The sequence below is a fragment of the Phasianus colchicus genome, chromosome 2 (assembly GCF_987193195.1).
Source record: "Phasianus colchicus chromosome 2, bPhaCol1.hap1.1, whole genome shotgun sequence".
NCBI lineage: Eukaryota > Metazoa > Chordata > Aves > Galliformes > Phasianidae > Phasianus > Phasianus colchicus.
The window spans coordinates 60533139-60550312 of record NC_143437.1 but is presented as its reverse complement, the minus strand read 5'-3'; the positions used below and the strand labels follow the sequence as shown (position 1 = coordinate 60550312).

Genomic DNA, 17174 nt, shown 5'->3' with positions numbered 1-17174 from the left:
ACGATCTGAACAGATGCAAAATCAGACATCTGTGAAAAAATTAGGCCCATCACATCACTTATTTTACTTATGAATCAAGTCCTCATTCACCACTCTGCTTTCCCCTATGTATACTCTACATACAGAAAGAACACCAATGGTCAGCTGATATCATTGCTTCCTTAAATTCTTCAAAAAATCTCCCCATAATTATTTATATGTTATCTGATGAATGAACTATATGTTTTTCATTTTAGCTTCCTGCTACCACTCTTGACATGAGGTTGAACATTATACAAAAATGACAAAACAGAGATGCTACAAGGTAGAGTCTGACCTGAAGAGAGAAATAAAAACAGGTAAGAGGGGATCTTAGGGACTCATAGCTATGGGAGACTGTAAAGATATAAAGGGGACAAAAAGAGACAAAAGAGTCAATATCAGTCAAACTTTTTTGAGGAAAGTGTTTTAAAAGATTTTGCAGGTTATAGTACCGCTGTTAAAATAAAAGCAAAAATCCAGTTTGTGGGCAATTCATATTTTCCAGATGTAAATTAAGAATCAAAGGCATTAAAATAACAAGATTGAGAAGAGAGCTGATTGTTCATTCACAGGGTAAATATCAGAAGGAACTGAGAGGTGATTTACAATGAAGGACAGAACTGGTATAGAACACATCAGTGTACATTTGTGAGGGATGAATTCAGGATGGAAATTAGGAGCTATCTAACCATCTCAAGAGCAGGCTTCCAAAACGCTCAGCATGTGGCCCAGGAAAATAATCCATTTTATGCTGGAACATGAGAAATTTATGAGGACAGTCGCCTGATAGTTTCATATCCTGGGAAGTGATTAGAAAGTGAAAAAAACACCTCCTGTCAACTGTTCAGTTGGCCTGCTGTTTATCATTACACACTTAAACTTTAAGGAGCAATTATCTTCTCACCATATATTTGGACACACTAAAGGAGAAACCAAATCAAATACAGCTAACGTTGTAGAAATAATAACAAAATAATATCAAGGTTTAAAAAAAGCTATTTAGTAGAAAGATTAAATTATGATAATGCCTTCCATAGAATATTTCAATAAATCTGCTACAGTCAGGTATATTCAGAATCAATGAGACTGGCTATGACTGCATTTATTGGATAGAAATGACCCAAGTGAGTCATTTCTGTGAGTGGAAAAAATCAAGGAAGAAATGGGAAATAGCTTTTTGGAAAAATGAGAACTTGAAGCTCACTCAACATAAACATTCTGTGTTTTCTTTCTAAGCACAATAGTAGGATTTAAATCCTTTGAAGTCACCAAATCAACCTAGATATAGCTTTTACATTTAAAATACTGGTATGGTAGAAATTGTTGTAGTCAAATAATAAGAATCGTGTAACAATAAATGTCATTGAAGATAAATATTTTAGTGGGCTATTACTGTTTATGCAAATGTCTTTGTATTCATGTAGAAGGAAGATACTATTATCCCGTGACAATGTTCTGTTTGATTCATATTACCTCCTAATTAAATTAATGTGTATGTAATGCAGACACTTACAAAATAATTGTTTGCATAAAGCAAGGATAGCGAAGAAGTAAACATCTCAGTCATCTTGATGTTATTCAGAGATCATTGCTAATGACTTTGTTGAGTAAAAGTAGGGTTCTTATAAGAAATTGGGCTGAATTAGTACACAAATTACTTACTAGGCTTATAAGGCTAGCTAGAACTATGAATGGAAAATTAAAAGAAATATTTTGAAACTGTGAGGTTTGGTGATCCTGTTTGCAGACTCAAATACATAGTCAAATTTTCCATTCATGCAAAACAAATTTATGTATGAGCACTGCCAACCCTGCCTATGAAAAGTACTCAATAGGTTGTCAGAGATGGCTTCTTTTCTGGAGTCATGAACCTGGGTATTCACAGTGGACATTTGATTGAAATTCATGAATCGCATTGATATTTTCTTTACCACTTTCTCTGAGATAAATTTACCCGATTATGACAAATAATGCTGTGAACTTCTCTTCAACAAGTTTTCCCAAAGCAATGACATGGAAAATCACTTCTTTTTTTTTGTTGTTGTCATTTGCTTATTCCTCTCTCCTGAAGGCATATCTGAGCTGTCCAAACATGAGTGAAAAAACTGTTTAATTATACCAAGAATTTGGGAGAAATTTTCTCCACATGCAGAGATTTCCCCCAACAGCTATTAACTCGGTAATGTAATATTAAATGAAGAATTGCCATGCCATGTTCTTTGACTACTCTTATTTAACAGAGAAATGATACTATTGCCTTAGACATTGTTTCAGAAGACTACAATGGTATAAAGCTTAGGAATCCAAATCAGCCTTTGATTGAACACTTAATTTTCAATGATGTGGATATTAATTGTGAGGATTCGTGAGCCAAATTTATCATCTGCAGGTTTTATTGATGTCTTCTATGCAGTCATTATAACTGTCTTAGCTAAATCCAATCTTCAAACTTTTTCAAGGCTGGATGTAGAAACACACTAGAAAACTCACTGTTAAACTATACTATTGGGTGATATCCTTGTAATCAGAAAAGAAAATTACAGTTTCTTAACACATAGGTGTTTTGACTTCAGTTGTGCTGAAGATACAAAATTTCCCTTTCATATCAACTTAAAAATAGCCAAATTTATATTCCTGAAGTTGAAGATTTTGCTGAATTGCTGAACTGGCTTTATAATACAGGAGAAAAAAAAAAAAAAAAAAAAAAAAAACAACAACCCACAGAATTACTTGTAAATTGTGGAATTGGCTCTGAACTCAGCCAGAAATTGGTTGCTATGGCTGCTGCTTGTGAAAGCAGCTGGCTTCTTCAGCATCTGATTATTATAATATATTAAGTGACAATCTCAGAGCACCAGAATTTTTAAAATATATATATGCCTTTAAAATAAAACCTGCATAGACAGCATTAAGAAAAGCATAATCTATTTAAATATTCCATGTCTTGACATTCCTCTTTGTGTACTGCTTCAATTATTGTGCTCAGCCAGATATATTTTATATATATAAAATGGATGGACAAATTGTCTCTCTCTGTGTTGTAGATTCTATGTTTCTACTTCTGATAAATTCAGCTTGATGCTATGGTATTTCCTCTTACTTGTAAGGAGACTCATTCATATCTATTCCTCTCAATTTTTCCTATTTTTTTACCATAAAACTGGATAGGAAACAAAAAAGGAAACAAGAATTTCATGTTCAGTTACACCAACTTTCAGAATGTTATTTTTAAGACTTAACCTTGGAGAAGTTCCAAACCATTACCTAAATTTACATTCTTTTCTGTCTGGAAATACACTTTTAGAACTTGTAGACCTTGTCCTATTCCACTGAAGTCAGTAGGAGTTTTGCGGTTGACGTCAGTGTGAAAAGAGTAACCCTGTATTTGGTAAGGAATAACTGAAAATCTTTTGTTCTCTTGTTATTCTGCTTAGATGTGCTTCACTGTCTACATTCTATGTTTCTATAGAAAAATACCAAACATCTAGGAAAGACCTGCATTTTTGCAGAAAAAGGATGATTATGGACAGAAGAGAGATGTTCTCTAGGAATATTATTTATACGCAGATACATTTCTTACATTCAACATGCAATATAGCAGCCAGTTAATATATGTAGGAGCCCCTTTGTAAGACAGAAGGTGAAATCATGTTTTCCCTCAATTGTTAGGTAAAAACCTTCAGCAGTAAAGGACTGAATTACCAATTCTGCTTTGAAATGGAAAACTTGGAGAGCAGAACTTAAAAGAACATGGTATACTAATATCAGTCATCTTAGAATTCAAATGGCTCCCTAGTTGCAAAGATTGTGATAAATAAGGTAATGTGTCTGAGCTGGGAAATAAAACCTACAAAGATCTACAGGAAATCCTCATCTAGAAAAGATTGTTGTTATTTTTTTCCTCAGGAGACATTTCACATATTTGAAATTAAATAAATGCTTAGTTAAGACCAAATTCCAGTAGCTTACTAGTATCCTTGTTAGACTGAAATTTCATGATTTAGGAGAGCAGCAGAACAATTGCTCCCAGATTTGGCTGATTTGTGCTGTGAGTCAGAAAGAGCAACAACAAAAAAAAGGCATATTATCTTTCTTTTCTGCAGTCAGTCTCAAACTATCTTTCCTTCCAATTTTATGAGAGTTAGCTCAACAAGCAGAGACAGGAAAGTAAGGCTAGAATCCATCTCAAACAAATCTACTGCTTTTCTGGCCATAAAAGCGACTTAATGTTTCTGGCAACTTATATTTTTCCCTCAGCAGCAAGAATTCAGCAGCTCAGAACTGTCTGCCAAAGCAAATGTATAATCTAGGCCATTGCCTCTCGACTGCTTTTGTGAGGGTTGTTAAATGAGATGCTCTTTGGATAAATACTGCGAGAATCTTGAAGTTAGAGAGCTTGAATAAAAATGGCAGAATTCACTTGTCCAGCCTTTATTAGGAGAGCCAGTTAGTTGAACAATTTAGGCATGCAGCTATTTTTTTTCTTAGTTTTAAAAAATATATTTTATTACTTCCCTCCTAACTGCTCGTAAAAGAAAGAACTAGCTGGTAATTTTAATTTATAGAATACTCTATGCATGAAATTGATCATTCTTCATCACATTTTCCTAATCATCATTGCATCTTGAATATCAGAAGAATAAAACCACCAGAAGATTAACCAGAAGCCATTTTCAGATAGTGTTCCAGCATTACAGCTTTCTTATCAGGTAGAGAGGTATTGTGCTGTGATGATGTTTTTCTCTCCATTTTTAATTTTTTTATGTGCTTCTCCAATTGATCCGTTCCTTTTCTCCTTCCATAAACACACACATGCTCATATACCTATTCTAGAAATTAGTTAGCAATTTTCATTTTTGAGTTTGCTAGAAATGGGTGCTTTGTTTGGGGAATTTGGAGACTGCTATTTACTCAGCTGTCTTGTGTTGAAAGCACTCCCATAAATATTCACAGTATAAAAAAAATCACTGCACTCACCATCCTCAATAATGTTCTATCCAGTGGAATATTGTATGCTGCTGATAAAGATCTCCTTCACATCAAGGTAGTGTGGTGGAACTGTCATCTGCCATGTATAATTAAAACATTTCTGTATTTGGTTCTCTACCTCTGGAGCTCATCTTTGCTCAAAGTATGGCTAGCTTAGGGCAGGTTATTTAGGGCAGGATTTCTCAGCCTCTCTGAGAAACCTGCTCCAGTTTTTGACTGCAGTCTGGTGTTTTTTGCTGTATAAATTTGGAATTTCCTCTGTGGTAACTGATGCCTGTTACCTCTTGTCCTTTCACTGCTGACTTCTAAGAACAGTCTAACTGCTTTATGTCTACATCCCCTCATTAGGTGGTTGAAAATAGCAATAAGATCCTCATTAGTCTTCTCAAGGCTAAACAAGCCTTGTTGTTTCAGCCTCTTCTCACATGTTGTGTGCCACAGCCCTTCAATCAACTTCTGCACTGTCCAGCAGTTATTTTCCACAGATAAGCAGATTCACATATCCACATACTTATCCACATATCTGTCCACAGGCTTACAGAACTGCAATTAATATAGAGAAACAAACAAAGAAAACAACACTAAATTACCTCCTTCTGGGCAGCGAAAGTGAAAATAGTGAAATAGGGGATTACTAGGTCTGAATTAAACATCACCTCTGTACCTAATTAAATAAGAAAAACCTTGAAATTTACTTTGTCATGCTTTTCCTACTAAAATATTAATTCTGTGTAGACACAGCGTGCGTAATGACTCAGTCATTATTCTCTGAAAGATTTCTTAACTATTTCTGATATTGATTGTGGAAAAGATTCAATATCTTTTAAAGGCATATGCCTCTGTTAACAGTCATATATCTGAAAAATAAAGAAAGAGTTAAATGCATGTACTTTTATATAAAGAATAAAGATATAAAAATAGGGAGAGGAGAGGCTTCATTACCATGTAACAGCATTGCCATGAGCTTCGCTGGTCAGAAAGAATATAAACATAAATCCCAGCCATCAAGTTAAAAGCCTCTTGATCTCTAATTGTTAATCACCACTATTATCAGTAAGAAGTCAGAAACTCTTGGACATGATATTAGGTAAAACTCAACTGGATATAATAGAGCCTGTTGGCCAATTTCATGACTACATTCATGAAATTTCTTTCTCAAGCAGTGTTGTACTGAATGTATTCTAGTTAACATAGTCTAAAGACAATAAACAAAGAAATAAATTAATAATGGAACTGCAATGAATCACAGTGAGCATTTCTTAATATTTTTATATTCTTACCATGAAGACAGATGTGTTCCCTTTGTACTGCTACATACATGTATCCCTGAAGCAACAGCCACATGAGGTCACTGTTGTTCATACATGAAGCATAAGCTTCATTCACTGTACTTTCTGTTGACTGAAGCCAAGATGTGTATCTGGAAAATACACTTGCTTGTATTGTGTCAACAAAGGCATGCAAAAAAGAAAAAAAAAAAGCATTGACTCATGATATGTATATCTATTAAATGCAAACAGTAATTGTATAAAATAGAGAACAGTTTAAAGCTATGCCATGGTGGCTGAAGAAAAAGCAATGGTATTATCTTCTGTATTTACTGGCACTTCCTCTATATTGATTGATTTCCTCTGTACCTAAGTATAGATTGATAGGCTGTGCTGGACTAAGAACACCAAAAGTGTTTCAGGAAAGAATTAGTAGTCTTCAGTTGTACAATTGCTTATGTTTCTTTTTTTCTCTCTTTCTTTCTTTTCTTTTCTTTTTTTTTTTTTAAGGTTGCATTTCCTCTGAAATTTGAGAGGTTCTGGCATTAGAGAAATAATGGCTCTGGCAATTAGAGAAACGTTGTTACAGTAAACCTGTGTACTGAACTGTGATGTGAAGTCATTCTGACTGGAAATTTGCTTATATTATTTTTATTCCTTGATTCTTTTAATATATTATACCTATTATGCTGAATTTCTCTGAATGATTCATCCATGAGCTTAAATAATATTTTCTAGTATAACATCTTCTCTTAAAAGTTTATGTTATGAATTCAGCATTACGGAATATCAGAGAAGGTAGAATTGTTTTCTACAATTAGATTATTCTAATTGAAGAGTACTGTGTCATATAAGCCAATACAGTACAGTCATGAAATTAAAAACCTTATAATCACCAAAATAATCAAGAGTGTAGAACTGAAATAGCAATCAAAAATGTCAACTGAGTTTGTAAAATTGCATGATTAAAATCTTACTTGGAAAACTGAATCATATTCATATTCAAATGCCCAGATTCTTTGAGGAGACATGTTTTCATGCAGGTGTATTTATCAGTGTGCATTTAGATGCAAAAATGGGACTTATTCACCTAATAAAATAAAAGATATCTTTAAGAATTTATTAGTTTTGCAACATCTTTTATCAAAATACCATGCATATTAGCCTGTAAATTGAATATAAAAGAAAAATCAAACCTCCATGTAATGTACAAAAGACTGCTTTCATTGAACATTAAGATAGTAAAAATAATAAGTTGTTATCTGTTCAACAGTTCTATTTCTTGCATCTCTTTCTCCACCCTTGATCAGTCAAGTAAATAAGGTTCTTCATATTGTGTAATTATTTCATAACAATTAAATAGCCATATAAGTTTTAAGAGACCGTATAGAGAAAGTAACAAAAAACTGAACAAATTCATCTTTGGTAAAAGATTAACACAGCAATGAATCTTAAAAGACAGAGGCTGCATAGAAAATAGGTAACAAATGGGTCAATACAGGACGTCTCCTCCTATTGCTATTGACAGTAAATTGCCTTTAAACTAAAGAAATAAATTAACTCAATACTTAAATAACCATTAGTTTGAACTCTACAGTAAATTTAACTGTACTTTTTGTTGCCTCCATGTTTATAGAAACAAAAAATAGTTTAATTACAAAATATAATTAACTATACTAATTAAGCTATAAAATAGCAATAACTCTCAATAAGTGTCTGACAGTTGTTCTCTAGTTAGATGAATTTATGCCAGTAAAGGAAGGCTAAAAGGACTAGATGCAGGAGTGAGTGCATGCAAGACTTCACACGGCTGCAGAAGTCAATGATATTTAGAAAATTTGTTGAAATATTTGGTGAAATATCAGGAACAACAGTATATGCAGCAGATGGCTGTTCATGAGCAGAAACAAGTTTGTGTGTGCAAGGCTGCAACAGCTGTTCTGTGACCTGAGGGGAGATGATGGGGCTCCAAGATTTGTCAGCTGGGTCCTTGAGGCAGCAGCTTGGCCAGCACTTCTCTCAAAGAGGAGTCAAACCATCACCCAGGGAAATGTTGGGTAGGTATGGTAGCACTAATGGGGCATTTTCACTTGCAGTCCACAATGTATAAAATTGCTTAGTAGTGCTATGATGAGGGAACACAGAAACCTTTTACACTCCCAGTCTCAGATCACTGCCCTGGGACAACTGAATCTTTTTGCTCTGGCTCTTATACCCTAACAGGTCCTGATACATTGTACTAACAATTGTCCTAACATCTCTGACCTTTTAAACCATACCAACTGACAAATTCTGTACAAGATAAATATGTGAGAGGTATTTTCAGGAACAAGAAACATGACAAAGAGTTTCAACTTAATATTGCTTAGGCACTTATCAAGGGCTGAGTTGCTTCTTTCATCTGCTATTTTTCTAATAAATTATTTCTTCCTAAGCAAGCAAGCTCTCATGCCTCCTGCTAACTTGCCTTTACTCTGTGTAATAAAAATCCTTACTGAAAGAATTTATCACAGAGAAAGGAACATATTTTTTGAGTGGAACCCCTTCAAGCTATTGGCAACACATCACTAGCTTCCCTAGGAAAAAAAAAATAGCTCCTTTAATAGAAAATTCATGTTTCAGTACCAGCTACAATCCCACTGAAAGATCAACAATCCAGGATACTAATCTTGATCGCTGGGTGTTACTGCCTGTGTCACTCCAGCAGATCAGAATGGGTTAAGTGGAGAACTTTCAAGTGTATTTTAATTTATTCTTCACTGTTTGTTTTTGTCTATTTGTTGTTGTTGTTGGTTGGTTGGTTGGTTGGTTGGTTGGTTTTGTTTTTTTTTTTTTTCCTTCTTCTCCTTGCCTCAGTAACCTACTTTGTTCAGTGTGGCTGCCAAGCCACCTAAGGAGGAGATAAGATAACATTTTTGTGTTAGTTTTATGCTGGTAATAGTCTGAGATATTTTACTGTCTGAAGTAGCATAGATCTTTCATCTCATAGGTGGTTTTACCATTACTGGTTAAAAGTTTAAAGGAATATATGGCCAGTCTACCCAAGGGGCAGCTGACCTGCAGTCAGAAAATACATTCCAGAAATTTTAGATCAGCAAGGTTCAAATATCATTCAGATAAATTGAGCAAAAAGCCTTTTGTTACAGCCCTAGGATCTTGAATATAGCTTTTGTATTGCATCTCTATAGCTTGTAACATATATGGAGCTCATTTGTAGCATTTCTTCATATTAGTTGTTCTAGATCACATTTATAAGAGAAAAATTCCACCCACTGACTCTTTTATACCATCCCTGTTTTTCCATAAGAAACATATATATTTTTAATAAGAAATATAAATATAAATCAACACATTATAATTTTTTCCTTTCTTTTTTCAACAGATTAAGCATCCATCTGTAGAAATGTAGATTCTTGTTAATGCAAGCATCAGGTAAGGACTTAAAATCATTTGGAGGTCTAACAGGTTATAACAGTAGTGATCATTATTATTGTTATTATATTAAAAATCATAATTATAATTAAAGTAATAATAAATGCATAACAACAATATGAAGTAAAAAAGATTCTCCCAATTTTTGTGTAGGTTTCTCGAACACTTTACTCTCTGTACAAAAGATTCATCTTTCAAATCAAATATGTCAGCGTTCAGGTTCATACAGGGCAATACTTCTCACATGAATGTTTGACTTATTCCTCTTGTGTGTATATCTCCTGTACATAACTTCCCTTCAGATGTGAGGGTGAAGTTTTTTATCTCCATTGTATAATGATATCTGCAAAACATAAATCTGCAGTTATTTATCATCAAAGTATATTTGCAATCCATTTTTTTTCTTGTGAAATGTGAACATATGTAAAAAGGATCCCAGAATAATTTAAATTAGAAGAGAATTCCGGGGGTCCTCTTACCCCATACTCCCAGCTCAAGACAGATTCGACGATCGTTGTGTGTACCTTTCAACTAAGAATATTCTATTCTGTGACTCTAATTAGGCAAGAAACAACAAATTATTTACTTATACTGGCATTAGAACAGCTATGAAAAAGACACATATTATTGATGAAATAGTCTAGTAGCTTGTAATTTTGTACTGCTAGCAACACAGTTCTTCAGCTGTCTTTCTGGCATGTACGCATTTCTATTTACATTCATGTATATATATAATCTACACCGCATATAAAGATGCAAACATAAAATTTGGGAAGAGATATGAAAAGATGTTTAAATATGTATACATCTCAGAAAACCATATTTGTAAAAAAGAATATGCTTACATCTAAAGTTCTGAAAAGCAGAGGCAAATCCACGGAATCTACTAAGTGAGCTAAAGAGGTCAGAAGGTAAAAGCACTTGTCTTTTATTTACATAAACCTTTTCTAACAAAAGTATCATGCATAATGGAGCCAGGATACATGATCTGACATTTCGAGAGCACATCAGTTGCCCTTCAGTGCATTCCACATGAGCTTAACAAGTCAATGCTAACCTGGGTGATAACTAATTTAGACACTATTAATGAGACTGTAAAAATTGGGGTCCTTAGAGATTCCTGATTACTGGTCATTATACAGGGAGAAATGTCCCTGAGTGAAAGTTTGATGTTTTAAACAGGTTTTACAGGGAAGAGCTCTCTGTGGTAAACAGAAAACAAATGCAGTTAATCATGCAGATATCAGCAAAACAGAACATTACGCCTTTGTGTTCATGCAGAAAGAAAATGTGTCTGATGTAGATGTTTAGCTTTATAATAGCTTAATAGAACCAATATTTTGCGTATTCAAACACTGAACTAGAAACAAATGTGCTGTCACTCTGAAAGCTTTTATATGGTTGCAATTTTCAAATTAGCGAAGTGAAAGTTATCTAAAAGGCAACATATTGCCATACTCTAATGGGCCATTATGGCATAACTTATTTACTTATAGAGTTATCTGCTCAAGCTCAAATTCAATTGCTGCAGAATTTTGGGCTCAGAAGCCCTGGAGGTCTTTTAAAATTTGGCCTTTGCCAAGCCTAGTGGTTTCTCAAGAAATAGACATTACTTCTGGCCTATATTACAGGAGCATGAACACTACAGGACTTGGCAACCATCTAAATAAGCATGGCCTGTATAGGCCTATTTTTACTATACATATTACCCCTGCTTCAAGAATAGTGTAATGCAGAGGCTCTCTATTCATAGCCAGTCATTGCATACAGCAGTGCAGCAAGACTTTGCAGAGAAAATAACACATAAGGAGAAGTTGAGTGAAACCACACTGCAGCCAATTGATCTGAAACCCAAACATCCATGATTCTATACTATGCCCATTGATACTCTACTGAGAGAAAGGCATTTATATTCATGATAATTTGCTTGCAATTTCTCCCCATAACATTTTATTTCCCTAGTTTTAAACCAGAGCACCTGAGAAGAGTTGCCTTCTTTATTCCATGCACATAATGTTAACTCAGTAGTGCTTTTTTTCTCAGATTCAGCACCTTTTCCGTATCCTACATTTACTATTCACGATGTAGATATCTGTGTATGGAACACTCACTCTAAATTGGCTTTATAACCAACTGAAAGCTAGTCTGTGTAGTTCACACAGAATCTACTTGAGGGGAAAATTAATCCATAGATTCTTTTCATTGTAATTACCAGACCTCTGCTGACTACAGAGATACTGTGTGGTGATTTCTCAGAGATAGATGCTGACTTTACAAATACCTTTTTTTCTGGTTTGACAACTCCTAGAATTATCCCAATTTTCCTAATAATAACTTGTTGCTCACATGTCGTTACATCTAGAAGAAAACTCTGAAAACATTATTATATCATTCCCCTAACTTCTGAATGAAGGATTGTTTCTTTAAAACAACTGTTCTTTCACTCTCACACATCTAAGTGATTTTCTCAATTCATTTTGATTTTCATATACAAAATCAGAGAATATATAAGTAAGGAAGTAAAAGTTATTCTCCATGAAGCTCAGAGATAACCACAACTAGAACATTAAAATCAGTTTTAATTTAACATTTTCTTTTCTTCACTAGCATCAAAATATTCAATTTCACTTTGTAGTTTTATCCAGTCTACTACAGTCTGTTGGAGGGTTTACATTGATGTCCACACTTACTGGATCAGGTTCAAGATATTAAGATTCTTTCAGTATTTTAGAAAAACAAAAGCAACAACAACAACAACAAAAACAACTCCGAGTTAGCTTTGATTTTTATATTGGACGGGTAATCTGGATGTTCCATTCCTACATGGATACTGTATAGGAACTTGGCAATTTTTTTTTCAAAACAATTTAAAAACTTTTTAGCTCTTCTCAGAGCTGCCTTCAGTTTTCAGCCTTTTCCTACAGAGAATACAGAGATGCCCAGAATTGGTCAGAATATTTCAAGCATAACCAGCCCTGAGTTTTACAAACAGAAGCAATTATGTCCCTGCCGATGCATTTCTTTACATATGCCAAGCAAATATTTGTTTCCCTTGGTAGCTGCAATATTACAATTGAATACCTGCTTCATTGCCTACTGGCACCTTACTACTTTGAGGAATCACAGAATCACAGAATCACAGAATTGCCAGGGTTGGAAGGGACCTCAAGGATCATGAATCTCCAACCCCCCTGCCACACGCAGGGCCATCAACCATTCCACCTAATGCTAGACCAGACTGCCCAGGGCCCCATCCAATCCGGCCTTAAACACATCCAGGGACGGGGCATCCAAAACCTCCCTGGGCGGCGTGTTCCAGTACCTCACCACTCTCTCTGTAAAGAATTTCCCCCTGACGTCCAACCTAAATCTCCTTTCCCTCAGCTTAAAACCATTTCCCCTTGTCCTGCTGTCACTCACCCTTTCAAAGAGTTGATTCCCCTCCTGTTTGTAGGCTCCCTTTAGGTACTGAAAGGCTGCAATAAGGTCACCCCACAGCCTTCTTTTCTCCAGGCTGAACAAGCCCAGCTCTTTCAGCCTGTCCTCATAGGGGAGGTGCTCCAGTCCCCTGATCATCTTCGTGGCCCTCCTCTGGACCCTCTCCAACAGCTCCCTGTCTTTCTTGTACTGGGGGCTCCAGACCTGGACGCAGTATTCCAGATGGGGCCTCACAAGAGCAGAGTAAAAGGGAACAATCACCTCTCTGTCCCTGCTGGCCACCCCTCTTCTGATGGAGCCCAGGATCCCATTTGCCTTCCGAGCCGCAAGGGCACACTGCTGGCTCATGTTAAGTTTTTCGTCTACCAAGACCCCCAGGTCCTTCTCCACAGGGCTGCTCTCAAGGACCTCTCCTTCCAGTCTGTAGGGATGCTTGGGATTCCTCCGGCCCAAGTGCAAAACTCTGCATTTTGCCGTGTTGAACCTCATCAGGTTCACCCGGGCCCACCTTTCTAGCCTCTCGAGGTCCCTCTGAATGGCATCCCGTCCTTCAACCGTGTCAACCACACCACTCAGCTTGGTGTCGTCAGCAAACTTGTTGAGGGTGCACTCGATTCCGTCATCGATGTCATTGATAAAGATGTTAAAGAGCACCGGCCCCAAGACAGATCCCTGAGAGACACTGCTTGTTACCAGCCTCCACCTGGACATGGAGCCATTGACGACCACCCTCTGTCTGTGGCCTTTCAACCAGTTTCTTATCCATCGAGTGGTCCACCCATCAAATCCACATCCCTCCATTTTGGAGATAAGGATGTGGTGGGGGACCATGTCAAAGGCCTTGCTCAAGTCCAGGTAAATGACATCGGTCACCTTTCCTTTGTCCACCGATGCCATCACTCCATCATAAAAGGCCACCAGATTGGTCAAGCATGACCTTCCTCTGGTGAAGCCGTGCTGGCTGTCACGGATCACACGCCCTTTCCTCATGTGATCAAGCATGTCATCCAGGATGATCTGTTCCATGATCTTCCCAGGTACAGATGTGAGACTCACCGGCCTGTAGTTCCCGGGGTCCTCCTTGCTCCCTTTCTTGTAAATGGGAGTGACGTGACCCTTCCTCCAGTCATCCGGGACCACACCAGACAGCCACGACTTCTCAAATATGATGGAGAGCGGCTCGGCAACCACCTCAGCCAGCTCCTTCAGAACCCTGGGATGCACGCCATCCGGCCCCATAGACTTGTACACATTCAGTCTCATGAGGCGGTCTCGGACCTGCTCTGTCCTCACAGTGGGGGGGAATTTACCACCCCAGTCCCCACCCAGAGGTGTAGGGATGCAGGGCTCAGGGACGGAAGGAGTACTGGAGTCCTGGCTGCCAGTGAAGACCGAGGCAAAGAACTCATTCAGTACCTCGGCCTTCTCTCCGTCCGTTGAAACCAGTTCTCCTTTTACATTTACCAAAGGAGGTACACTCGCTTTGGCCTGTCTCTTCTGGCCAATGTACCTGTAGAAAGTCTTCCTGTTGTTTTTCACGTCCCTCGCCAAGTTCAGTTCCACCTGCACCTTGGCTTTCCTTATCCCACAATAGTGAAAATCAAGCTGTTACTGCCCATAGAACACATTATTTTTTATTGTTCAACAAATGAAACTGTTTTCCTTGTGTAAGTCCTCAGTGGTATCTGCAAAATATAGTGTATTGTCTCCTAATTCATGAATATACTGTCTATTCTATTTCTTCCAAGCTTTTACTTTAGAAGGAAAAATTGTCTCATTTATCATTGACTGAAAAGTAGCTTCAGTAAACCACAGTTTAAGCTGTTGACAGCATAGATAATCTTTTCAATTCATTATTTTTCTCTTACAAAATTACTATGATTTTTTTTCTCTTTGTTTTACAAATAATTATATAACATATATTAAAGAAAAGAAAAAAAATCCACAGATCTGTGATTATATTAAAACTATTTTCAAGTTATCTAGGCAGGGGTTTGTGTTCACTATTGCTAAATTGTAAGCAGAATCCAGCGTATTCCTCAGAATGGAGTTGGACATTTAGACTACTGTGCTCTCATGATCATGCATTTAAATACATTCATTGTATTTGGAACAGGAACCAGAAGTCAAGTGTCTTCCCCCATAGATAAAGTCTCGTTAGTGGTTTGCTACAACTGGCATTTCCTTCTCTTGACATCTCTTTTTTCACCATAGATGTGGAAAACATCTTGCTAGAATGGTATAAAAAGAGCTTAAGATAGTTTCATTGAGCTAGTGTGGAGCTGTTGCTGCAGATTAGTCACACAAGACTAGTTGCTACAAGCTATGAACTGCATACAAGACTGTGTGATTAACAGTGGAAAAGAAGTCTTATATTCAAAATATGTATATGGACAAGAGAGTTTCAACCACGTTTTCTTCATTGGCTCTGCAAGAGAAATATGACACATTATGCCTTTCTAAACAACATTTCTAATTGTAGGAGGATGTTTTTTGATTCTCTGATACTATCTTTATATGCATGCCAGTTTACAACTGCAGGGGAACAGTTTCTAGTAAGATTTCCGATACTCTCTGTAGTGTTTTCTGTTGATTCCTTGAACATCCCTTCCACTTGTCATACTAGTAATATTCTTGACATTCTTGTAGTTTTTCTTATAGCCAGAATCTTCCACAAAAACAAATGGATGATTTGCAACCATTTTCTTATCTCCCCTATCATTATTATGTCTTTTCCCCAAAGATAATGAGCTAAGTCATGTGCCTAAAAAATGGCCCAATATATTATTATCACCTTTATTATGCATTCCTAATATTTTAATGTGTTTGATAATATCCAGACATCATTATAACTATGAGCCACTCACATTTTTATTCTATGTTTTCTATAGAGTAATAGATCAAAGATCATTTTCAGTTCACACGAAACACATAAGAAACCATTGGTTGTGGCGATATTACATGTTCTGTATACAGACTGCCTCTTTAGACCTAATAAATGTCCTCAGTTCTCTTGGATTTATTGTGCTGCAAATCAGACACTCTTGATTAGCCTTACAGATAGCAGATCTGTAAAATCTTCAGATGATAACGGAGAAAATTATTTAAATGTTTTACCTACACTTACAGCTCCCTAAAACACCCTGCCCAAGCAAGAACTTCGCTGTGGTGCACCTCTGCTGCCTTCTGTTGCAAAGCATACTTAGTCCTGAGGCCTGAAACCTGCAGGGTGGTACCTCCCTGAAGTCTGTCAGAGATCCCATCTGTAAAGTACACTCAAATTGCGTGGAAACTGGAAGGAGATGAAAAGCTTGGAGAAGAGCTGCTGTATGCACTTATCTTGCTATACTAGTATAACCTGAGACATCTACACTTGGGCTTCTTCTGCAAATTAGGATTTCCAGCCTATGTTACAATGCTCAGCTCACCAATTCCAGCTTATCATTTTTTGTTTTTGCAAACGGATACTTTCAAGATTTTTGATGTCCATTTCATTTTAAGATTGGCTGAAGAATTAAAATTCACCATCCTGGAGGAAGCCTCAGAAACATCCTTTGTTACATTGATATTCTGCAGTACATCATTCCTGGTTTGCTACTGCTTTCTTTTCCTATGCAAAATCATTTGATCTAACCTAACTGTAAGTAATTAATCCCACAAAATGCACTATTGTTCATTATGCCAATAAAAAAAAAAATTACAAGCATTTCCCAGTTTGGCATAAGGAGCATCTGTTGCATCTTGTGACCAAATAGCGGCTGTGCCCTAAGTGTAAACAAGAAGTTCCTTGGCAATGCATCAGCCATCAGCTATCGCCTCTCCCTCTCAATAGTGGATCAGAAAATTAGTTAATAATCACCCACTTCTTTCTTTTTGGATCAAGTAAGCCACAGTTAAAAGTCCTCTTATTTAAAATAAAATGTACCATCTTCCTATCATGCCTTTACCTCAAGGAAATATCTGAGAGTCATGTGAAAAATCTGGTATATTTGATCAAGAATATGTTTCACTAATATATCTGTCAGC

The 17174-nt window shown here is 36.5% G+C and overlaps 1 long non-coding RNA gene across 1 annotated transcript; it reads left to right on the top strand.

Annotated features, from left to right (window-relative positions):
* The first annotated feature begins 257 nt into the window (after positions 1-257).
* On the top strand, positions 258-16436 carry LOC149919061 (uncharacterized). The gene is made up of 3 exons (XR_016464749.1): positions 258-338; positions 9661-9710; positions 16278-16436. It is a non-coding gene; the product is annotated as an uncharacterized LOC149919061 (long non-coding RNA).
* Positions 16437-17174: the final 738 nt, after the last annotated feature.